Raw genomic sequence first — 24,491 nt, forward strand, 5'->3', positions numbered from 1 at the left:
CATACGGTATTTGTTTTTCTCTTTCTGACTGACTTCGCTCTGTATGACAGACTCTGGGTCCATCCACCTCACCACAAATAACTCAGTTTCATTTCTTTTTATGACTGAGTAATATTCCATTGTATATATGTGCCACATCTTCTTTATCCATTCATCTGTTGATGGACACTTAGGGTGCTTCCATGTCCTGGCTATTGTAAATAGAGCTGCAATGAACATTTTTGTGCATGACTCTTTTTGAATTATGGTTTTCCCAGGGTATATGCCCAGTTGGGATTGCTGGGTCGTATGGTAGTTCTATTTGTAGTTTTTTAAGGAACCTCCATACTGTTCTCCATAGTGGCTCTATCAATTTACATTCCCACCAACAGTGCAAGAGGGTTCCCTTTTCTCCACACCCTCTCTAGCATTTATTGTTTCTAGATTTTTTGATGATGGCTATTCTGACCGGTGTGAGATGATATCTCATTGTAGTTTTGATTTGCATTTCTCTAATGATTAATGATGTTGAGCATTCTTTCATGTGTTTGTCGGCAGTTCTTTCATGAGTTTGTCGGCAATCTGTATATCTTCTTTGGAGAAGCGTCTATTTTGGTCTTCTGCCCATTTTTGGATTGGGTTGTTTGTTTTTTGTTATTGAGCTGCATGAGCTGCTTGTAAATTTTGGAGATTAATCCTTTGTCGGTTGCTTCATTTGCAAATATTTTCTCCCATTCTGAGCATTGTCTTTTGGTCTTGTTTATGGTTTCCTTCACTGTGCAAAAGCTTTTAAGTTTCATTAGGTCCCATTTATTTATTTTTGTTTTTATTTCCATTTCTCTAGGAGGTGGGTCAAAAAGGATCTTGCTGTGATTTATGTCATAGAGTGTTCTGCCTATGTTTTCCTCTAAGAGTTTGATAGTGTCTGGCCTTACATTTAGGTCTTTAATCCATTTTGAGTTTATTTTTGTGTATGGTGGTGGGGAGTGTTCTAATTTCATACTTTTACATGTACCTTTCCAGTTTTCCCAGCACCACTTATTTAAGAGGCTGTCTTTTCTCCACTGTATATTCTTGCCTCCTTTATCAAAGATAAGGTGACCATATGTGTGTGGGTTGATCTCTTTATATCCTGTTCTATTGATCTATATTTCTGTTTTTGTGCCAGTACCATACTGTCTTGATTACTGTCAGCTCCTTATCTTAGAAGCATTCTTGAACCAAAAGTTAGAATATTTTTCTCCAGTTGACGCTTAGGTCCATTACTTCTCTTCTCTGCCCATTCTTTCTTTAACTACCTACTGAAGACTCCTTCACTTACCTGCGGAGCCCTTCTAGAGTTAGCAACTAAATGCTTGTTGAATGAATAAGCAATTGAAAAGGGTCTGTAACTTTTCCTTTCCATTTCCTTCAGCTTTGACTTTAGCCCGAAGCCTCATCTCTAACCATTTAGGGAATTGCATTATTTGCCATTATTTTCTCATAAGTTTCAAATAACCACTTACTCTTAGTTCCTGGCTAGTTTTTCTCTTGTGTCTTTGGAAAGCTCCATGCCTTCCTATCTAAATTCATTATTTGTTCATTGGTTTATTTGCTTTCCAATTTTTCCTGAACTCCCTGAAACTTCCCTCCTTCATTTCTCATTGTTCTTCCTTCTCAAATAGCTTAATAATGACCAGGGAACTTAAGATAGCTAATCGATTAATTATGTAAAGACATATGCAAAAACAACATAACAGATGACCCAAATGGCTCTCTATTTAAAATATATCTGTGATTCCTTGTGAATGCAAAAATGCACTTTATTTAGAGAAAAATTTGGCAATTTTGTTTACAATATTTAAATGTATTTAAATTATGAAACAGCAATTCCACTTCTAGGATTTAGCTTATGAATATATACATAGAGTTGTGCGAAGTTAAAAGTGATGAAACTATTTATTGAGAACTATTTAAAATGGTGAGATACTGGAAATAACTTAAATGTCCATAAGTGGGGCATATGTTTCCTATCATACAGGGCATCCATAAAATGAAATATTATGCAAATATATTTCAAGAAAATGTTTATCAAATTTCCTTTGATAGTCTAAACTTAAGGAAATTTTAAAAATTGTTATGACCATGGTTTTCAGTTAATGTTACCAAGATAGGTAGACACCATATTTCAGAAAAACAAAATAAACTTTAATGGTAACGAGACAAATATCCAAAACTTACAAGAAGGTTTAAGAATAACTGTAAATCCTTTCTACTGCATATTAGGGCATTTTCTTATAAACCCACACCCAAGTTCCATCTGCTACTTTAGGAGAACGGAAGTTTGTTTACATAATACGTTAGGACCCAGAAAACTTTTTGTTCTGTGAAACTTGTTAGATATGATTTTGCCAAAATTTATGGTTTGTTTGTTTCTTGTTGTTTGCCTTGTAGACATTAATCTGACTTGTATTTTTGCAGCCTTCCCTCACTCCCACCACCAGACCGTAAAAATCTCATTTCTCAAATTCTCTTTTCTTTGAACCTGCTTTGTCATCCTTCTACTTCTCTCATTAATGAGTTAAATAAAACAAGTCTCAAGTGAGGTAACAGAGCCATGATTGGTCACTATAATTCACAGCCATCACTGCAAATTGGAAATGATTCAAATCAACTCCCATTTGAAGCAAAACAACTCCCATTTGCAATTGAAAGAAAAAATTGTGTTCACCTCCCCATAATGTGGAAAGTTTAGTTATGGTAAGATATTTTTTAAAAATCTCAGGATTAGTATGTAATGAAATTAATGTTATATAATATTAATATTTTCAGTGGAATATAAAGTTGCAAAATAATCCCTCTCAGTCTCTACATGGAAAGAGAGGCAGAATGCATTGTTATATAGGAAAATATTATTTCAAACAGTATTTCCACTGGGAACTAAATCTGGGAAAATATATATAAGGATAAACTCAGAAAATACACACTAAGTTACACATAGACACATATGCACACCTAATTCTGGAAAATATTTACCAAACTCTTCCATTGGTTATCTATGGCATCAAGGATAAAGTGAGATTTTTCACTTTTTATATTATCCTGTCTATGAGATATAAATTCTTTAGGGGTATGGAAGATGAAATATTTAAAATAAATCAAGGTGAGGGATTAAAACTTTTTATAAAAAAACTAGATATTACACAAATTATCCACACTTCTCTGTCCATTAACATCCAATCTTTGTTTCTCTAGATAGTGGAAAAAATATGGTTCTTTTTAAATGTAATGGAATAGTAGTAAGGATTATTTAATTTATATAAGCATTTTGTGGCTTTTGTACATTTAAAGCTAAGTAGCATACAAACAAAACATTTCACTTTTGAATAAACATTCATCTTGCATGCAAAATTGTGTTCAAGTATAGTATTACTTATTTTCATGTAAGTATTTACTTTTGAACTATTACAATAAGTGAAGACATAGGGCTTCCCTGGTGGCGCAGTGGTTAAGAATCCACCTGCCAATGCAGGGGACACGGGTTCAAGCCCTGGTCCAGGAAGATCCCACATGCCACGGAGCAACTAAGCCCGTGAGCCACAACTACTGAAGCCCACAGGCCTGGAGCCCATGCTCCGCAACAAGAGAAGCCACCACAGTGAGAATCCCGCTCGCCAAAATAAAGAGCAGCTGCCGCTAGACCCAAGTAGAGAAAACCCGTGTGCAGCAACAGAGACCCAATACAGCAAAAAATAAATAAATAAAATAAATTTATTAAAAAAATAAATAAATAAGTGAAGAGATAACTTATGACAGGATTTACATTTAGCTTCAAAATCAAAATAATTTTCCACTTGATTCATAAAATGTAGATTAATAAATCTGTGGGAAGAGCTATTAGCTATCTGACACAACCAAGTCTCAGTTATTAAACATACCTAAATCCTGACTCTTGGCTGTTGTTGGTTTTACTCATCACTTGATTCTGCCTATATAATCACATATTAATATTGTTGTTAATATTGCTGTTAATAACAGTGCCTGAAAATCATGGGTTAAATGGTCAAATAGAATCATCACCGTGATCATATGGAACAAGAATGGACTTTGGCATTTTAAATAGAGTTGTGTCTCTTTTACATTGAGGGTCTTTGATGTGTCACATTGATCTCTAAGAGAAGTTGAGGTCTGTGATCAAACATTTCACTATTATACAAAGTGACAAAATGATTCTTAGCAGCTAAGTACAAAACAGCCTTTTATTGTCAGCTTTTCTGGAAATTACATGTGAGGATAGAAAAATACCTGATGTATGCAGTAAATCCAAAGGTAAATATTTCTATTTGTGTCTCTAATAAGCCTCACAGACACAGTTGTGAGACTTATGAAATTACTTCTTTTTTTTTTTTTTTTTTTTCTGGGAAAGCCCCAGAGTTGTCTCCTTTAGGAGATCACAAGGGGATTCCAGAGCTGCCCTTGAATTTTGCCCTCTTTCCACATGTTCTCTGTATTGTCCCTCTGGAACCAGAGCTCACTGCACAGACCAGATTGCCTCCTGGCAAGCAGACATGCAACCAACATACTGTTACATTATATGTGAGACTGGACCATTCAAAATCCTGAAAACTTTCTTTTTCCCCTTCCTGAAACACACAAGTTTTTGGTTGACTTTGAAGGCTGATTTGAGACTTGAACGCACAACACTAGTTTTTACTCTGTAATCTGCTCTTCCCTAGGCTTTAACTTCAAGGATACTATTATGGGTTAAACTGTGTCCTACAAAAAAAAAAAAGAGAGAGAGAGAGAGAGATGTTGAGGTGCTAAACACCAATACCTCTGAAAGTAAGCTTATTTGGAAATAGGGTTGTTGCAGATCTAACTAGTTAAGTACAAATGAAATCAGATTGGAGTAGGGTGGGGCCCTAATTCGATATGACTGACATCCTTATAAAACACACACACACAGGGAGAACACTCTATGACAACAAAGGCAGGAACTGGTGTTATGCAGCTGCCTCCCAAGGAACACTAAAGATTGTCAGCAAATAATTAGAAGCTAGCAAGAGACAAAGGAGGGTTTCTTTATAGGTTTTAGAGGGAGCATGGCCCTGCTGACCCCTTGATTTCAGATTTCCAGCCTCCAGAACTCTGAGACAATAAATTTCTGTTGTTTTAAGCCACCCAGTTTGCTGTATTTTGATATAGTAGCTCTAGGAAGTAAATAGAGACTTGTAACATAAATGAGTCATTACTAGATTTAGCTCTGGTTATTATGTCACAAAGTTGATTTGTCTGATTCTCCTCTGGTGAATAGATCTAGATAAACCATAGATCCAAACCAACTTTTTTAATCTAATTAAACTCTTGTATTGTAAAAGTATTATCCCTTAGCCCTATTATCTGCTCTTTCATTTTAATCTGCAGAGCACCAGCTCTGTACCAAGTACCAGGTTATATAGTCTTGAACAAGACTCCTGCTGCTGCCTTCATGGAGCTTAGGCCCTGGAGAGGTGGAGTATCCAGTGCCATTCATGTCACACCCATATTTTCCCCATGCTCATTATTCTTAGGCCCACTGACTCAAACCTTGCCAAGATTTGCTTGAGCAGTTTCTCTGGCTGCTGCAAATTGCTGGAGCCCTCTTGGCTTATGTACCATTGGGGATCAACCCTAAACCAGTTTGATGTTATTGGGTGCATAAATACCCCTGCCTCCTCACCCCACTCTGAGGCATGTCTACACTATCCCCAGACTTCCCTTTTGGAACTGAGCCTCAGCTGCCGGTAACAGTTGCCTGCTCAGTGATGTACCTAAATTAGCTTCCTTCCTTCAGTTTTACACTTTCTTACTGGTGCTTCCTGGAATAATATCCACAATAAGCTACTTAAATGTGTATCTTTGACTCAGGATCTACTAGGAATAACCAAACTAAGATAAGTGGCAACTAATTTTAAAAGGATCAAAAGTGAATGAATTAAATATTTTCCAACTGTGTTGACTGTTACAAGGTAACAAGTAATAGCTTTTAATAGGAACTGCAGGTGAGAGTTTCCCTCCTTTGGTGACAGTTAAGACCTGTGGGAAGAAGAGGAGTAGCCGAATGAAGAGAAGGGCAGAAGACATTACAGGACAATACAGTAACAGCAAGGGCAAAAGCTCTTAAATCACCAATGAGCTCAGCATCTTTGAGGAGCTGAAAGAAATTTAGAGTGGCATGAGTTAGGAGAAGGGGCACAATATAAGGCTATAGGGCTAGGCAGAAGCCATAAAAGGCAGGGGCTTGTAGACTTTTTTTCTCTCCACATGTAATGGGAAGTCACAGAATATTTTTCAGCAATGAAGAAACATAATATAATTTATATTTTGAATTCACTCTTACCACTGGGTGGGGAACTGATTGCAGAATGGTCAAAGTAGAAATAAGGAGATAGAAATCAATGACAATTAAAAAAATAATAATACTGGTTTGCCTGCACTAAAAGGGCAGCAATCAAGATGGAAAGAAGAGAGACTGTTTACTGATGCATTCTCTCAAATTTTAATATTACACACAACATTTTGAAATTAAGTGATATTTTCTTAATCATATATCTTAGACCTGTTTTATGTCAGTCTGTTAGGATCTATGTCATTCTTTTCAACAGTTTGTTTCAGATGCTTTCTGCAATCTAGAGTGAAGATTTGAGATATAATTGTTAAGAAGCCACAAGATTTTCTGATGGCTTTAAGGGGATGGAGAGAATCAAGGATTGTTACCAAATTTCTACCTTCTGTGCTAACTGTGGTCCTCTTTAGGCTGCCAGCATTAATATGAGAATAGAAAAAAATAAAAGAAATAAAAGAACAGATAATAAAATGTAAACAAGTCACCAAATGTGAATACGTAGATTTATCCACATCACCTGCAATTATAGAGTCTTATGTTTGAAAGATAACATTTTTTCTTTTAGTGAATGAATACAAAAAAAGTGCTCCTGAGAAGCTTAGACATGTTAATAGGTAAAATAGATACATTTATAATTAGTGTTTATTGAGAACTTACAATATTCTAGGTGCTCCATAGGCATTATATATATATATATATATATTTTTTTAACCACAAAACCATATGAAATGCCACTAAAATTCCTGAGTAAATTGAAGAATGTCAAGCCATCTACCTAAGAAATTGAAATATGCAGTAATTACTACAATACAGGGATTAATAAGTATTGCCTTTGAGGACACAAAGGAGAGAATTATGAATTCTGACTTGGAAGTGCAGAAAGTTGTACATCTGAGCATTTAAAGGTCATGTGATTATTTTTTAGTAGATAAAAGGGAAGAGGATTTCTGGGAGAGAAAATCACTTCTTCAGTGGCAGAGGTGTGACTACCATGATCAGATTTATACTTAAAGGACCATATTTTGGCTTAGCATTTATTGCCATTACATAATTATTTAAGTAATTTTGGTTTAATGTTTGCCTCTTACTAGATGGTATGCTTCACAAGTGCCTGGATTTCACCAAAGTTGTACAACATGTAAAATAGGTAAAAGTGAGCAATCATTCATTAAATGCATAGGTAAGTGAATGAGTAGAGAATAAGTGAATGAATGAGTGAATAAGGGAAGAAATAAAGAAATCAATGGATCAACTGTGGTGAATATACTGCAGTTGCAATAAACTGCAGGTGGGAGCAGAGTAGAGTATATCACAGTTGGTAAGAATATTAGCCCAAGAGAAGACTGACTGTGTGAATAGGTGCTCTATCTCTTAGTTGCTGGGCAAACCTTGGAAAAGTCACTTAAACTTTTTAAACCTTAATTTCTTAAAAAAAAACACTGATTGTAATAATAGTACTCTTGTCGTTGGATTATGTTGATTAAAGGAGATCATGCATTTAAGGCCTTAACTACAGTGTGTGGCACATACTTGGAATCCAATGAATTTTAGTTAATAAGTATAGGGAAAGGGTTATCTGGAATTGGTTACTAAATAGGAAGAACTGTAAGGGCTATGGCAAAGGCAAGGAGATGACAAGGAGAGGCTGAGTTTTGAGGCTTCCCTTGGATATGATCTATAAGATTTAAGGTCTGACGAGACATGGGGTATAAGGGTGTCGTGGGAAACATGTAGTCCAACTTGAAGTCCTGAGAGGGGGTGCATCATTCATTGAGACAGGGAATATAGGTAGACAAGCATGTATTGGGGAAAATAAATTAAATTCATTTGGAATGTGCTAAATTTGAGGTCATGATGTAATTTATATGCCAAAGCTACTGAGCATTTACTGTAGGCCAGATACTCTGCTGTCTACTTGGAGGGGGTATATAACAGATTATGTAAGGAGAGGAGATAAGTGATGGATGAAATAATCATGTTTCACATGGTGTTTTAGTTCAGGCTGCTATGACAAACTACCATAGACTGGATGGCTTAAACATTTTTTTTGTTTTTTACACTTATTTCTCATATTTCTGAAGGATGGGACATCCAGATCAAGATGCAGGCAAATCTAGTGTCTGGTGAGAGCCTACTTCTTGGTTTGCAGATAGCAGTCTTCTCCTGCTATCCTGACCCGTAGAGAGCAGAGAGAGGAAGCCAGCTCTCTCTGTCTCTTCTTCAAGGGCACTCATCCCGTCATCGGGGCTCCACTCTCATGACCTGATTACCTACCAAAGGCCCCATTTCCCAATACCATCACATTGGGGACAGGGATTTAAACATATGAATTTTTGTCGGGGGCACAAATATTCAGTCCTTAGCACATGGCTTTCATTTGAAAAGGAGAGAGAACATGCATATAGATTAATATTAAAAAGGCAGCTTTCAATTCCACTCTGAAGCTTTCTTTTTTGTCTTCATTAACCTATTTCTAAATCATTTTAATTGGTAGCCATCTTAGATTGTTTGCCCGAGGGACAAGTGTGTATTTTCTCCTTTCAGCTGTTTCCCTTTGCTATTAAACCCTGAATACTTGACCTGGCCCACCAGGTCCTATGTGGAAAGTCTCCAGTGTCATCCAGTGTAATTTCCTGTTCTACTTCCCCATCACCACCAACCCTTGAGGTCACTGCAAAGGAACCCCTGTTCTTTTTGCAGTTGCTTAAACCAGTGAAACCTGTGGTCCTGAAACATTTCTTACTCTGCATGCCCATCAGTAAAATTTCTTGAGCATGCAGTCCTAATTCATAACATTTATGCAAATACTAGTAAACTGATACTGCATGCATCTTATAAAACTACATAAAAAAATAAACATTTTAGAGGTTGAGCTAAGTGACTGTAAATAGAAGTTCTAACATTTTCTTTCTACACCCGATGAATAACTAATTTTAACCCTACTGAACTCCCTCCTTTCTCCCTCAGGATGCCACATGCTGTTCCCTTGTACCTGGAACGCTCTTGCTCTGTGAGTAGGGTTAATTCCTGCTTATCTTTCAGCTTAAATGTGACTTTCTCAGTGTGTCCCATCCCTCTCAGACTAGGTTAAATGCCCAACTATATGTTCTTTTAGCACTTAGTAGCCACCCACTCTCCAGAATTTATCATTATTGTAATGAATATGTATGTGATCTTCGGTTAATGTCTGCTCCCCACTAGACTTCAGGAGCTGCTAGGTCAAGGTATCTTGTGCACTGTTGGATCTTCTACCTCTTTGATTATTAAGTCTAATTCACTCTTTAATGAGTGTTGATGATTGGAACTAATTTCATGCCCTTCACAACATCATCACCCTCTATTCCCTATCGTCTGTTCTCTCATGAGAAGACCATCAAAGCTTCCACAACGCTAGGAAATTATATCTAAGGAATTCTTACAGCTTATTCCTATCAAGACTCAGAGTTGGAAACTCCTTAAATAATAATTCTGTCCAAATGTTCTAATATAATGATTGATTTTAAGGTTGAATCTAAGGTTGTATACCACCATAGATAAGAGCAAGGACTCTGGAGTTCTGTTGTCTGGGTCAGAATTCCAGTTCTAGCACTTATTAGCTGTTGACTTTGTACAAGTCACTTAACCTCTCTCTGCTCAGTTTTCTCATTTCTGAAGTTGGTACTATTGGGTTGTTAGTTTTGGATAAATTTATATATCTAAAGTACTCAGGGAAGTATCTAACAATAGAAAGTACTCAATAAATGTTAACTGTTACCAATACATGCTTAAAGAACTTTTTCATAAACATCTGGAGGTTTGATTTAATTATATACCAACAATCCACTTTGTATATATAATCATCCTCTAACTTTTCTGATCACGATAATATAAGGCTTAAAGGCATTCCAAAAGTTAATTTAAAGAAGTCACAGTATTTACATTCCAAGAATTGGGTAGAGCATATTTGAGCTCATTGTGATTACAAGGCATTCCCTAGGCTGTGACATGGGGACATTTTATTAAAAGAAGCAGGAAACTTTATTTATTGCTCATTTCTCTTCGTGGTTCACAGCTTGTAATGATTTGAACCAACAAAGTATCTATTATCAGTGGGAATAAATAAGCATATAGGAAGTATGAAAGATATATTTTCTAGTATGAAAGTCTCCCTGTTCCTTCTTGCTCATAATTGATGGACTCTTTCTGAAGAGGAGTTTGCAGTGGTCTGAACAAAGATCACAATATAAAAATAAATTACGGTATGTAGCCCTCGGTGTCTTACTCATAAATTATTTCTCTCTAGTGATGCTTTTTTACATTCAGGGGTGGATTTAAAATTTCCTTCCTGGGTATTATTCATACAGGATATTGTAGTTAAGGAGCTTGCCTTTTATAGCTGACATGGTAGTAAATTCCAGGCTTCTGGTGGGGCAGGGGGGAATAAAAACAGGGACTCTGTCTTCTTCTTCCCTCCCCCATTTACTGTCTCTCAGTACTTCTGTCAATGAGCGAGGCTGGGAGAAAAAAAAGTAGTGGGATAGACACTGCAAGAAAGATGAGGAGAATATCACAGGGTTTTATTCCAGTCCCTTTAAACAGGAAATCCAGCTGTGCTCCCTGACTCTGCCTGTTTCATTTTTATTCTGAAACAGTGGTCCTCAACAGAGGTTGCATGTTATAATCATCTGGAGACTTTTAAAAATGCCCATGACTGAGATGCTGATATATTTATTCTTTTTTAATTTTTTAAAGCTCTCCGCATATTAACTTACAGCCAGGGTTTAGAACCAAAGCCCTAAATCATTAGTTCCATTCAGTGAGCTCAATCAATTCAGTCCAATGAGACCATAGAGTAGTCAGTTATAGAGATTCAGGTGATTTGTAGAGTTGAAGTACACATGCCTGGAGTTGCAGGAATACAGTACCAGCATAGAACTAGCCTGACTTGAGAGGGGTGCCCTGCAGCCCATGCACAAGGTGAAATAGTGAAGCTAGGAGGACAGAGTGTGCAGGGATTAGGAACTAAGCAGGTGGTCTGGAGAGTGCATTCTAGTATCTCATTTGAGCAAAAGTTACCAAAGTCATAACAGTTAGGCAGGCAGGAGCATTAAACAGCTGAGATCTGAGACAGAAACCAGGAAATTCAATGGAACTGAGGAAAAAAGACAAGATGGTAAGCTGAACTAATCTAGGCAGAAAGCTTTCTGAGCCAGGAACAGACATTTTGAAGCAGAAACCGTGCTACTGAGTCACTTATTCTCAAGGTTTGAGCAATGCAGAGTTTGTATTTGGTAACAGGCTAGAGGAAGACTTTCCTAAATCTGTTTTCTTAAATAATTTCACAGTCAAACATCCACATAACTGATTATATTTTAGCCTAAACACACTAACTGACAAAATGTTTGGCATTAAGTAAACAATAAATGTGCACTTAATTAATTCAGATTTGATCAATTTGAGAGTCTTGATTGGCAACTATTCTCCAGATTAATGGCAAGGCAGATTCGTGAAGAATGAACAATTGTATCAGTTAAGAATTGGTGAGTGAAAAATAGGATACTTGTTCCTTGATGTTGTCATACAAAGAATATAAACTATGGTTTGACTGTTTGTAAACAAATGACTGCTTTGAACTATGAAAAGTCACCAGTGATACTGAAAACATCACAACCTTGTATGGTCACATATAAGAGTGGCAATGTAAAGGAATCAAAAATATTTTAAGTGGAAGAGCTCACATTTGAGAATTTTGGAGGTCAGCATTATTATATGGAGACAATAGGAGAGTAACTGAATCAAAAGTAAAAATACTAATAAATAATGCAGTCCCTCTGCTGAGAGGCAAAAATAATGTCCCCTTTCATATCCTATGGATTTTCATTTAATTTTATTAAATTATTGAAACAAATGACAATAGCAGATTCCTCTTTGCCCACTCCCTTCCCAACAATACCACCCCCACCTCTTACCCTCACCACTGAGGTTTATGTCTGAAAAGTTGTACATCCTGAATACAACAAAATCAAGATGGTTCTGGGACCATGACCATACATGACACGTTGAACTGATGCAGCCAAATCACTACGAGGCTAAGAATAAAGACGACAGATGGAAGACTGTGAAGCAAGAGAGCCACAGAGGGTACGAAGTAGAACTCTGCCTTAACAATGGCCCTGGAGCAGACACACATGTAGGGTCTTTGTCATATAAGCAAATAAATGTTTTAATTACAACATATGGTATAAGGAATGGGGTATTGCAAAGAAAATATACTAAAATAGAAAATTATCTGGGTTAAGGTCATTGAAGACCCACTATTTAAATGTGGCACTTGAAGTATTAGTTCAGATAGTTGTAAAATGTTTGGTTAAATTGTCACATGTTTTTTACATTGGACACCAATGAATCACCCATGGAAGCTGTAGAATTAGGGGACAGTGGTAGAAAAATCACACTGCTGAGGGGTTTTGGCTCCTTACAGGGGTGTTCAGTAAGACTCTAAAAGAAAGACATGAGCTTAGACTCTTTTGTTTTTCCTGAAAGCAGAAAAACAAAATCATGAAGCTTTTGAAAGTAATATTTTTCTTCCTTTGCCCCTTCTCAAAAAATTGTCTGAGGAGATAATAATTTGGAGTCACACAAAATAAAAAAGGCTGAATTTTGATTGTCTTCTCCAAGGTAAGGTCAGTACAAATGGAGATAGATAATTGGGAGAATATGACAAAACTAAGTAAAGACTATCAACAAATCAAAGTTTACTTGCTATAATTTATAAGATAGTAAAAAATTAGACATATTTTTCAAGATAAAAAGGAACAAAGTACAAAAAGTGATAAGAAATGTAAAACTGGGCTTATATAATTATAGGAGGAATCCAAAAATATATAACAAAGACAGTAATATCTATGACAAAGACAATACAATACTATTTATAACAAATTTGTAAACTTAGATGAAATACTTGATGGTCTAGAAGTATATGTTATTTAAAATGGCTCAAAAACATATAGATAACAAATTAATTAATAGTAAATAAAATTAAGGGATGTACTAACATTTATCCCTGAAATAGGGTCAGATCTAAATTATCTAAAATATACTTTAAAAATCAAAATAAAATCCCCATATTATGTGAACTGCTAAGATCATGGATGAGAAAATAGTTCTTCTAAGTTCATTTTATAGAAATACAAAGGGAAAAATCCACTAGTCGACAAAACTGAGCAAGGACAGCAGAACAGATAAAAGTGTAGGCCAAAAATGACTATACTACCCAATGCAGTCTACAGATTCAATGCAATCCCTATCAAACTACCAATGGCATTTTTCACAGACCTAGAACAAAAAATTTCACTATTTGTATGGAAACACAAAAGACCCCAAATAGCCAAAGTAATATTGTGAAAGAAAACAGAGCTGGAGGAATCAGACTCCCTGACTTCAGACTATACTTCAAAGCTACAGTAATCAAGACAATATGGTACTGGCACAAAAAGAGAAATATAGATCAATGGAACAGGATAGAAAGCCCAGAGATAAACCCATGCACATATGGTCACCTTATCTTTGATAAAGGGGGCAAGAATATACAAAGGAGAAAAGAAAGCCTTTTCAATAGGTGGTGCTGGGGAAACTGGACAGCTGCATGTAAAAGAATGAAATTAGAACACTCCCTAACACTATACACAAAAATAAACTCAAAATGGATTAAAGACCTAAATGTAAGGCCAGACACTATTAAACTCTTAGAAGAAAACAGGCAGAACACTCTATGACATACATCAGAGCAAGATCATTTTTGACCCACCTCTTAGAGAAATGGAAACAAAAATAAACAAATGGGACCTAATGAAACAAAAGCTTTTTCACAGAAAAGGAAACCATACACAAGATGAAAGACAACCCTCAGAATGGGAGAAAATACTTGCAAATGAAGCAACTGACAAAGGATTAATATCCAAAATATACAAGCAGCTCAAACAGCTCCATATCAAAAAAACAAACAACCCAATCCAAAAATGAGCAGAAGACCTAAATAGACATTTCTCCAAAGAAGATATACAGTTTGCCAACAAACACATGAAAGGATGCTTAACATCACTAATCATTATGGAAATGCAAATCAAAACTACAGTGAGGTATCACCTCACACCAGTCAGAATGGCCATCATCAAAAAATCTACAAACAATAAATGCTGGAGAAGGTGTGGAGAAAAGGGAACCCTCTTGCACTGTTGGTTGGAATGTAAATTGATACAACCACTATGGTTTTTAAGGAACCAGTATGGAAGTTCCTTAACAAACTAAAAATAGAACTACCATATGACCCAGCAATCCCACTACTGGGCATATACCCCAAGAAAACCATAATTCAAAGAGAGTCATGTGCCACTGTGGCACCATTTACAATAGCCAGGACATGGAAGCAACCTAAGTGTTCATTGACAGATGAATGGTTAACGAAGACGTGCCATATATATACAATGGGATATTACTCAGCCATAAAAAGAAACGAAATTGAGTTATTTGTAGTGAGGTGGATGGACCTAGAGACTGTGATACAGAGTGAAGTAAGTCAGAAAGAGAAAAACAAATACCATATGCTAACACATATATATGAAATCTAAAAAAAAGAAAAAGCTTCTGACAAACCTAGGGACAGAATAGGAATAAAGATGCAGAGGTAGCGAATGGACTTGAGGACACAGGGAGGGGGAAGGGTAAGGTGGGACGAAGTGAGAGAGTGGCATTGACATATATACACTACCAAATGTAAAATAGATAGTGGAAAGCAGCTGCATAGCACAGGGAGATCAGCTCAGTGCTTTGTGACCACCTAGAGGGGTGGGATAGGGAGGGTGGGAGGGAGACACAAGAGGGAGGGGATATGGGGATATATGTATACTTATAGCTGATTCACTTTGTTATACAGCAGAAACTAATACAACATTGTACAGCAATTATACTCCAATAAAGATGTTAAAAGAAAAAAAGTATAGGCCAGCCTAATGGACACAAATGTAAATACCTAACGAAGATATCAGCAAATAAATTCCAGCAGAACCTGAAAGTAATAATATATCATCCCCAAGTTTGTATTGTCCAAGAAATGCAAGGCTTGTTCGGCACTAGAAAATGCACAAAGCTAATTTGCTACATTAAACGATTATGGGGGGGAAAGGTTCATGTTTAAAAGCTGTTTTATAAAATGTTCCCCCAAATTCTGATTAAAAAATTAGTAAGTGAAGTTCTTAGCAAGCTAGAAGTAAAAGGGAACTTCCTTGATTTAATACAATTTATCTACCAGAAAACTATCAAGCAAGTATCACATTTAGTGGTGAAATATTGGAAGCATTCCCTCTAAAATCAGTAACAAGAAAGGACGGTTTACTATCATATTGTTAATCAGCATTGTACTAGATCCCCTAGTCAATCCACCAAGCCAGGAAGTTTTTTTTTTTTAAATAAAAAAGTATAAATATTGGAAAGAAATAATGAGAAATAAATTATAACTATTCAAAAGGAGGAAGAAATATGCCATTATATTAGAAATAGCAAAGATGCAATTTTCTATAGCTCTACTACATGCTAGCAATAATAGAATATATAATAGATGATAAGATCTGCCTCACAATAGCCACAAAACTAAAATGCATAAAGATAACCCTAATAAAAATAAGACCTATGTGAAGAAAACTATAAAATTTTATTGAAGGACATAAAAGAAGATTTGAATAAAAGGTGAGCTAAGCCATATTCTGAATGGGTGGCTCAATATTGCAAAGATAAGAACACTCCTCCAGATTAATCTGTAAATACACAACAATGTAAGCAAAAATCCTATTAACGTTATTCATGAAACTCAGAGTACTCCTTCTAAATTTCATTTAGAAAGGGAAATATGGCAGAGTAACCAAGAGGACATTTTAAAAAGCTAAAGAGGGTAAGAAGAGATAAATTTGCCTACCATATTTGAAAACATTATAAAAATTGAACAGTTAAGAAAATGTAATATTGACATAAAAATACAGAAAGAGATTGCTGTCCAGGAACAGACCAATGAGAATTTAGTGCATGAAAAGTTGGTAGTTTGAAGTGGTGCGAAAAGGGTACCCTGGCAAAAAACAGTGTTGGGTGAATTGTCTATCAGGAGGAAGAAAAGTAAATTAGATGCTTACCTCCCCAAATTGACAAAACTAAATTCAGTTATTTTAAGTTCAAAATGTAGGAAAAAATATTATGAATGTATTAGTAGAAAATATAGGTCATTATTATTTAGTGTAAGAATAGGAATAAGACAAAACACACACTCACAAACAATACAACACAAAAGCCACAAGGAATTAATTAATAAATTTAACTGGTATATTTAATCATTCTGTGGTAAAAATGAAACTATGTTAAAGGTAACAGTAGAGGAAATAATATTTGCACTATACATATTTTTGAATTTGTATTCTTCTGTGGTTATGTATAAGAAGGTATTAATATATAATCACATAACAATACACATGGCATGATGCATATAGTGTGTGTTTATTATTTGTATGTAAATGGTGTGTATTTGTACTAAGCACACACGCATGAATAAATATTACATAAAAATCCAAGAGTAAAGGGCCAAAGATCCGAACAGACAAAGAGTCAAAAAAGAGAAAATGGTCATTAAAGTAAAGAAAAAGTTGCTTAACTTAACAAGCAGGGAAATGCAAACTCACATACAAAGAGATGCTGTGTTCATTATCTTACTTACCTAATGGGCAAAAATTAAAAGTTTAACATCACATTTTGCCAAGGAAACAGGGAAATAGTTCTGTTAGGGGACCTCCATTGGTAATACCTATTAAAATTTTAAGTGTGCCTCCTTTTGGACTCTACAGTTCCATTTCTTATAGAGTACTGCAGAGAAGCAGTTACACATAGGAGCAAAGGAGTAATGTATACGTTCATGACAACACAGTTTGCAAGGGAGAGATGCTGAACACTAAATAGTAGAAAGTTTTTAAACACTGAAAGTTTTCAAAACATAAAAATTTAAGTGTGTAGAAATATATATGAAGAACATTTTATTTTTCTAAAAATGCACATATATGTGTATGTGTGTATTCATATGTATTTATATATACCTAAGTATAAATACATGTACATACACATCCATCGAAAGTGGCACTTCTTCTTTATTACTCTTACCAATTTAGCCTGAAACATATTCTTCATCACATTTTCTATGACATTTTATCTTTTTATTTGGTTACTTATTCACTGACTCTCTCTTTTGACCAGAATATGGGTTTCGTGAGATCATAGCAGGAATCATGAATTTCATCACTGGTACTCCCTCAGTACCTAGAATAGCAGTTGACTCATAGTTGACCACTAAGTATTTTTCTAACAAACAGAAATATTATATGACATTTATTGACTAATTGATTGTACAGGTGGTGGTTAACTAGGATTGGCAACACTGTAATGAGACATTTGTGTTTATGTTCAGTATAACCAGAATATCTATTAACAAATACTCATACTGTTTACCATATGTTTACAGATCAGAATATATAAATACATATATAATTAGCTCATTGGGCATTGAAATTTGTATTAAAGAATACTGTATCTGTCATACTGTATGCTTGATAAGTGCCTCTTTTCCCTCAAAATAGACTTTTGGGAAAGAACACAGAACTGCAACAAACATTTACAAAGATCAAAAAGCAAAAAAGTGACAATATCTTCCTAAAAAATAAAAAAAAAATTCTGGAAATATAAAAGGTAACAAAATTTTGTTTTATATACTATAAGAACTATGCTTTCTAAAGTTTTCAGACATGAAATAGTCACTACCAAATTAAGATCAAATTTTTCATTGGTCCCTACAGAAGAAATGCAGTATGTATTAATGACAACTACATTATAACTTTGGACAGACTGGAGACCAAAAAAAAAAAAAAAAAAAGATTTCTAAAAAGGATTCAAAGAATTAACACATTTTGTGTGATTCCAAGATAAGACTTTGCACATTTCTTGCTCACTGCTAAACTTGTGGATTTTGCTTATCTAAAATAAGCCACACATATACCTTTGAGGGAATGTTTTCTATTTCTCTCTGTATTTGTCCTTGACTGTCCAGAATAAATGCTTTCATGTACTTTTGCATTTTTTTTGTTGACTTTCTGAAAGAGACATATCTCTTAAGTTTCACAAACATTCTATAGTATTGTTTTAGGAAAAGTGTTACCTTCTATATTTCCATTTCTTAGGAAAGCTATTGAATACATAGCATTTACTCTGGCAGTAAGTATTTATGGTTATTAAGTTATTTTTAAGGCCAGATATTCAAAATAGGGTGACGTATACACCCTGCACCCTTTCTTTTACTGAATTTCCTTAGAGGAATCCTAAAATGCTTTTTATTTTTTGAAATTATAACTACTTAGTAGAATCCCTTTGTTGCATAATCTCTAGAATTTGTCCAAAGACTCCTGGGAGGGGCTGATGTCATCTCAGATAAAATAATCAATGAGATGGCAAATCTTTTTTGGTGATTGCTCTTTTTGTTTACTCTTCAACTAATTTTTCACTAATTAATTTACCACTTTTTAAAGGATAGTGTTGGATCATGTCCTTCAATAAGCAATGCTTTTATTCTTGCTTTCATAAATAAATAATAAATACATACATACATAAATAAGTTTTGTTTTTATTTCATTATCATGCCCAAGTAAAACAATTATTTGGAGACTAAGAAGAAGTCATCAGAGAGAAAATGTGGTAACATTTTTCAAACCTTGGTATCTTTTGTGATGGATGACATCAATTGTTACGGCTATCAATTATTTTACAGTCACTATGTGCCAGACATTGGGATAAAAGTTTTATTATCTTATGTTTATAGCAACCTCACAAAGTAAGCATAACCAAGTATTATTATCCCTATTTTGTTGTTGAGAAAAAGAGGTTAACTGGCTCTCTTATGGAATTATACTTAGCAAGATTTAAAATCAAAATGTCATCCAAGTGCTCACACTGAAGGTCAGGCAATCTTTTAAAGTCTCTGTTATATAAGTTAGATGCATTGCTCTATTACAGGATTGCAATAGTAGTCTTCAAAGGAAGAGGGATTCTGTGTTTTATTAGTTTAAAGAACATGTGTTTGGGATTCTATGGTCTGTTAGAGGTGTGAGGAGATTATAAACTTTCAAAACTAGTGAGGAACTTGTCAGTTCACAGTTATCCCTGCCAGTGTCTTCATGTATCAGCTTTGAGTCTTACCTTGTCTAACTTAGAGGTACACAAAACTTCCCAAAGACCGGTTAATCCTTTGAAATTATGGATAATTTCCCTCACCACCACCATTTGGTGTACCCTTGAACTATAGAAAATCTTGTCATAATCACTTACAACTCATAAAGAACCAGTGATGGGTTTGTGTTTTATTTAATGTATTTTCATTTAGAGTTTACAAATCACATGTAGTGTGCGAAATGCAGGGGATGTTGAGGTACAAATTATAGCATCTGCTCTCAAAGTAGTTTACAATCAAGTGGGGGAGTTATACTGGTACACAAATAGTGTAGGAGAATGAATAAGCTCAAGGTGAATTTCAGTAAAGTGCTGTGTGTGTGTGTGTGTGTGTGTGTGTGTGTGTGTGTGTGTGTGGTGTGTGTAACTGGGGCAGCAGAGTATAATGCAATTAGTATGGATTCACCATTATCTGGCTTTCAAATCAGAATACTAGGGATTTATATGGCAAAAAAAATAAGGAGACATTTTAACCCACTGTCCCAAGTCCTTGACTAAGGCTAAAGAAGAGGATGACTGTGGAGGTGGGTAACGCTTCAGCCTGCCAGCATACATCTTCTGATTTAGAATGTTCTCTACCTGTGTGAATACATGATAAGCACTACATGAAGGGGTCATATATAAATCACATTCTCATATCAGAATAATCTCATAAAGCCCTATTTTGAGGTAATTTTCCAAATACTTGTGCAGTGATATTTCTTCGTGGACATAAGCCTGAGAAGTGCAATGAATGCTCGAGTCAAGAGTGAGTCACAGGCAGGAGAATATTTGGAGATGAATGTAGTATTTACTGGTTTTGATGTTTTAAATCCATTTACCACCATGCATCTGAAATTTAATAAGCTTTCTACCTGAACCATGTCCCTTTAGAATATGATAGAAGCTTTAAAATGGAAGGACTTATTCTTTAAAAGAAATAGAAGACCATAGGACTCTGTAATGCATTTTTAAATGTTGAGAAAGTATTTTACTGTTAAGAAATCATAGAGTGCTGATAGTGATACTTGGAGGCTAGATCTGAAATTTTGACTGAATAGGCTCTTTATCTCTGTCTCACCCATTTGCTGGATTTATATTTTGCTCACTGAAATAACAGGTGCACTAAACTGACCGCAATGGCTGCAGATATGGGTATTCTGTATATATATCTTCTCATGAGTACCCACTTACTTTGAAAGGTGAAGTTATCTAAAAGTAATACACCTGGAATAACATAAAACTTTGGATAGTAGATATTCCTGGTATATGTGCAAAAGCATGGCACTTAAAACTATGTTAGTGGTGCTTCCCTGGTGGCGCAGTGGTTGGGAGTCCGCCTGCCGATGCAGGGGACACAGGTTCGTGCCCCTGTCTGGGAGGATCCCACATGCCGCGGTGCGGCTGGGCCCGTGAGCCATGGCCGCTGGGCCTGCGCGTCCGGAGCCTGTGCTCCGCAATGGGAGAGGCCACAGCAGTGAGAGGCCCGTGTACTGCAAAAAAAATAAGTAAATAAACTATGTGAGTGGATAAATCACCAGTTTTGTAAAAATCAGTGCCAAATAATAGGGAACATCAGGTTTGGCAGGCAAATGGAGAGTGAACTGTTAGGTCTCATCCGTCTCCAACTCCTATGATTTTATGATTAAATATTAGTGTCCAAAAATAAGCAAGGGAAATGCCAGCTCTTGAAATACCAAATGTAGACCAGAAAAGACTGTGGATAAATACTTCATTGAGACAAATCCAGGAGATTAATAAGCTGGCCAAAAAATGGGATGGGCAGGCAGGGCTCCTTCCCAGGTAGCTAATTAGGAATATCTCGGGAACTGGAATTGAACGAACAGAAAAAAAAGGTTATTCAAGGAAAAAAAATTGAAATACAATTCAATAGCTAAAAGTAATTTTTGTGAACAAATATGTCCTGTCACTTATATGTTATGTAATGCTATGCTGAGATAATGTAGACCAAAGAATAACAGATGGATAAACAAAAAAAAAATAATTCTTACTAAGAGACTTAATAAAGAGTATTACGAAAGCATAACCTCCATTCTACCCTTTTGGAAAAAAAAACTATTTATACCATTAATTCTCAACTGAGAAGATAGAAAGAGGATATAGGATCATTTGCAAGATTTGTCAAACTGCATGTATCTTCCATTCACCTTGGTGGCAGGGACTGTGTCTCCTTCTCTCTTTCCTTTTGAGGACCCATATTCTAACCATATTAGCCTGCTACCTCTTAACAACTGCAGATTTGTGTTAATAATTTATCCTGTTGGTACTATGCATGCCACTTTATATTTAATGTCAATTCTAATGTTAGCACTATGATATAGATAATGCTATTAACCCAATGTTGCAGGTAGAATAACTGAGGTTCATAGAGCTTACACAACTTGACTAAGATCACAGATTAATGAAGTTTTGGTGAAACAGAGCTAGAATCATTATCATTCTGACTTCAGAGTCAATATTTGTGTCTATTATCTAATAAGTGATGTAGAACATGTTATGTTGATAATGAAAATAAGGTAGAAATGTAACTGAAATTTTTGCACTTTTTGTGCAAGATAAGATTAGTAATCATAAAGTATTATAAATTTGACACAAATGCAACACACTACATATGATATGGAGGGGGAAGGCCAAGATTGGAATGACCATACATAACTGCTAACACCATGTATTGATGTTATTAACCAAAATTTCAGAAACTGAGACCTGATTGAAACAGAGACACTTATTTGGGATTATGACTGCAGCCCAGGAGACACAGATTCAAGAGGCCTTCAAATTGTGCTCTGCCCAACTACAAAATGGAGGGAGCTTATAATGACAACAGCACAAGGCCACAGTTTGTTACATAGTTGTTTTCAAGAATTCTAATTGGAACTGGCAAGAAGTAAGGGTGATTGTTAAGCAAGGGTTGGTTGGGGTCTGAAATGGTTGCATAGTTACAAGTAGGGGAAACTTGAGACCATAAGTTTGCAGTTGACAGATGTTGTTCTAAATACAGGGCCGGGGGTGTCCTTGGGCTTGGTACGATTCAAAGAAAGTTCATGTTCTCAGTGGTGCAAGGACCTGTCTGAGACCAGATCCTCAGTGGCTGCCCAACTCCATTTTTGTACGCCTAAACTATGATCACAGCCTTCTAATTTCAGTTTTTCATCAGGTGACAGAAAGAGTTGATTTGCTTCAGATGTGACAGTTACCATTTTTTACATTTATAGCAGTTCAAATGCTGGAAAGACTTTTCATACAACAATTATATATTAGGCCAATAATGTGCTAGTGAGTGAAAAAAAAATACACATCAAACTTTCTAATTGAATCATTCTGAATTTTTCTTTGTAAATTAACATTTAAGTGACAAAATATAGATTTACTTAGAATGAAAAAAATTAAATTTGCTAGAGATGTTTTATTTTTGCCTGCATATCTGCTGCAATGGCCAAAGCTTAGTGTATCTGCATGCATCAAATGGCTGCCATTGTGACAACTTGTCTTTCATTTTTTTTTATCATTCAGTCATCTATTGTACATCACCTGATTTCGTTATTCTGACCTGCTTCAGAAGTGGATATAACTTCTTAGTCTAATGCATGCTACACCACGGACTATCTCTTGGCCCTATAATTTAATTAATTACTGTCATTGAATCCAGTTGTAAACTTGGCTATAAAATAATTTTTATTTTTTTGCTGAGGAGCAGAACATTTGACAAATTTTGGACCAGTTTTATAGATATATTTTGGGCATGCCTGCCCACAAAGTGTCACTGCAGAAGGAATGTACTCAGAGAACCAGTTGAAACCCATGATTCCACCTCCCTGCTTACCTACAAGGGGGCTGTGGTATTCACGTGATCCAAGTTAAGTCCGTCAGATTCATCTGATATGCCAGAGGACAATGGGTAGCTGAGCTAATAACACTGATGATTCAGGGGCTTAGGCTGCCACTTTATCGTAAGCCATAATGGGCCACGTCCAAATAGAGGAGGGAGAGTAAGAAGCAATTCCCATGGAGAGAAAATGAAACTGGTGACAGAGAGGTCTGAATGTCATGGAAAAGAGATAAGCTGTTTTGAGAACTAGAAAATACAAATGTGCAGTCCTGGTGCCTTTCTCCAATAATGGTACCTACACTTGTTGCCACCCATACATTTCTAGAAGTTTCCTCTGTATCCTTTATTTAATACAGCTTTAGGTGGGCTTCTGTTCCTTGCTGCTGAATGATATTTGTCCAGAATGGTCATTGAAATAGTGCATTAGAACATACTGTAATTAAATTAAAAGTTCCAGAAAGCTCTCCTGTTCAAAGAAGTTATACACATTTTCCTTTTCTTTTTTATCCCCCTGAAAACTACAATAGAAACTTGATCTCTCAGTGGGGAAATATCTTCTCTCTCTTTAGAATTCAAGCAATAACAATTCTATGGGGTAATGATTATTCTAGATGCATGGTACCATGTAAATTAATCTATTGCTTTGGTAGCACTGCTCCAAAAAACAGTGCTGATGCTGAGTTTACAGAATGAACAAATTAATTAGCCAGACTGCAAAATCAAATAAATCTCACTGTGGTGACCTCTGTGTAGTAGAATAAAAAAGTCATTAAGTTCATGTAGTAATTTTGGTTGAAGTAAAACCAAGCTTAAATGGGGCTAAGTGTTCTCATTATTTATACTGTACAGTCTAGTTCAGGACCACAAGAAACTCCTCCTGGCTGGGTGAGGTTGATCTTAAGAGTCTGGTCAATAGCAAATTATTGGTCTCTGGCCAAAAGGCAGTCTGCCCCATTAATGATCCAAGAAAATAAAATGCTGACAAAATAAATATCCTAATTCCTTCTCCTGTACAAATGATCTTCTGGTACTAAGGGA

At 35.7% G+C, this 24,491-nt stretch overlaps 1 long non-coding RNA gene across 1 annotated transcript in view; it reads left to right on the forward strand.

The window, feature by feature from the left end:
• Window positions 1-9,308: 9,308 nt before the first annotated feature.
• LOC141279660 (uncharacterized) overlaps window positions 9,309-24,491 on the forward strand; it is a 262,806-nt gene continuing 247,623 nt past the window's right edge. The window contains exon 1 of the long non-coding RNA XR_012334244.1: window positions 9,309-9,353. This is a non-coding gene — a long non-coding RNA (uncharacterized lncRNA). The remainder of the gene's footprint in view (window positions 9,354-24,491) is intronic.

Source organism: Tursiops truncatus, chromosome 10 (genome assembly GCF_011762595.2).
Source record: "Tursiops truncatus isolate mTurTru1 chromosome 10, mTurTru1.mat.Y, whole genome shotgun sequence".
NCBI lineage: Eukaryota > Metazoa > Chordata > Mammalia > Artiodactyla > Delphinidae > Tursiops > Tursiops truncatus.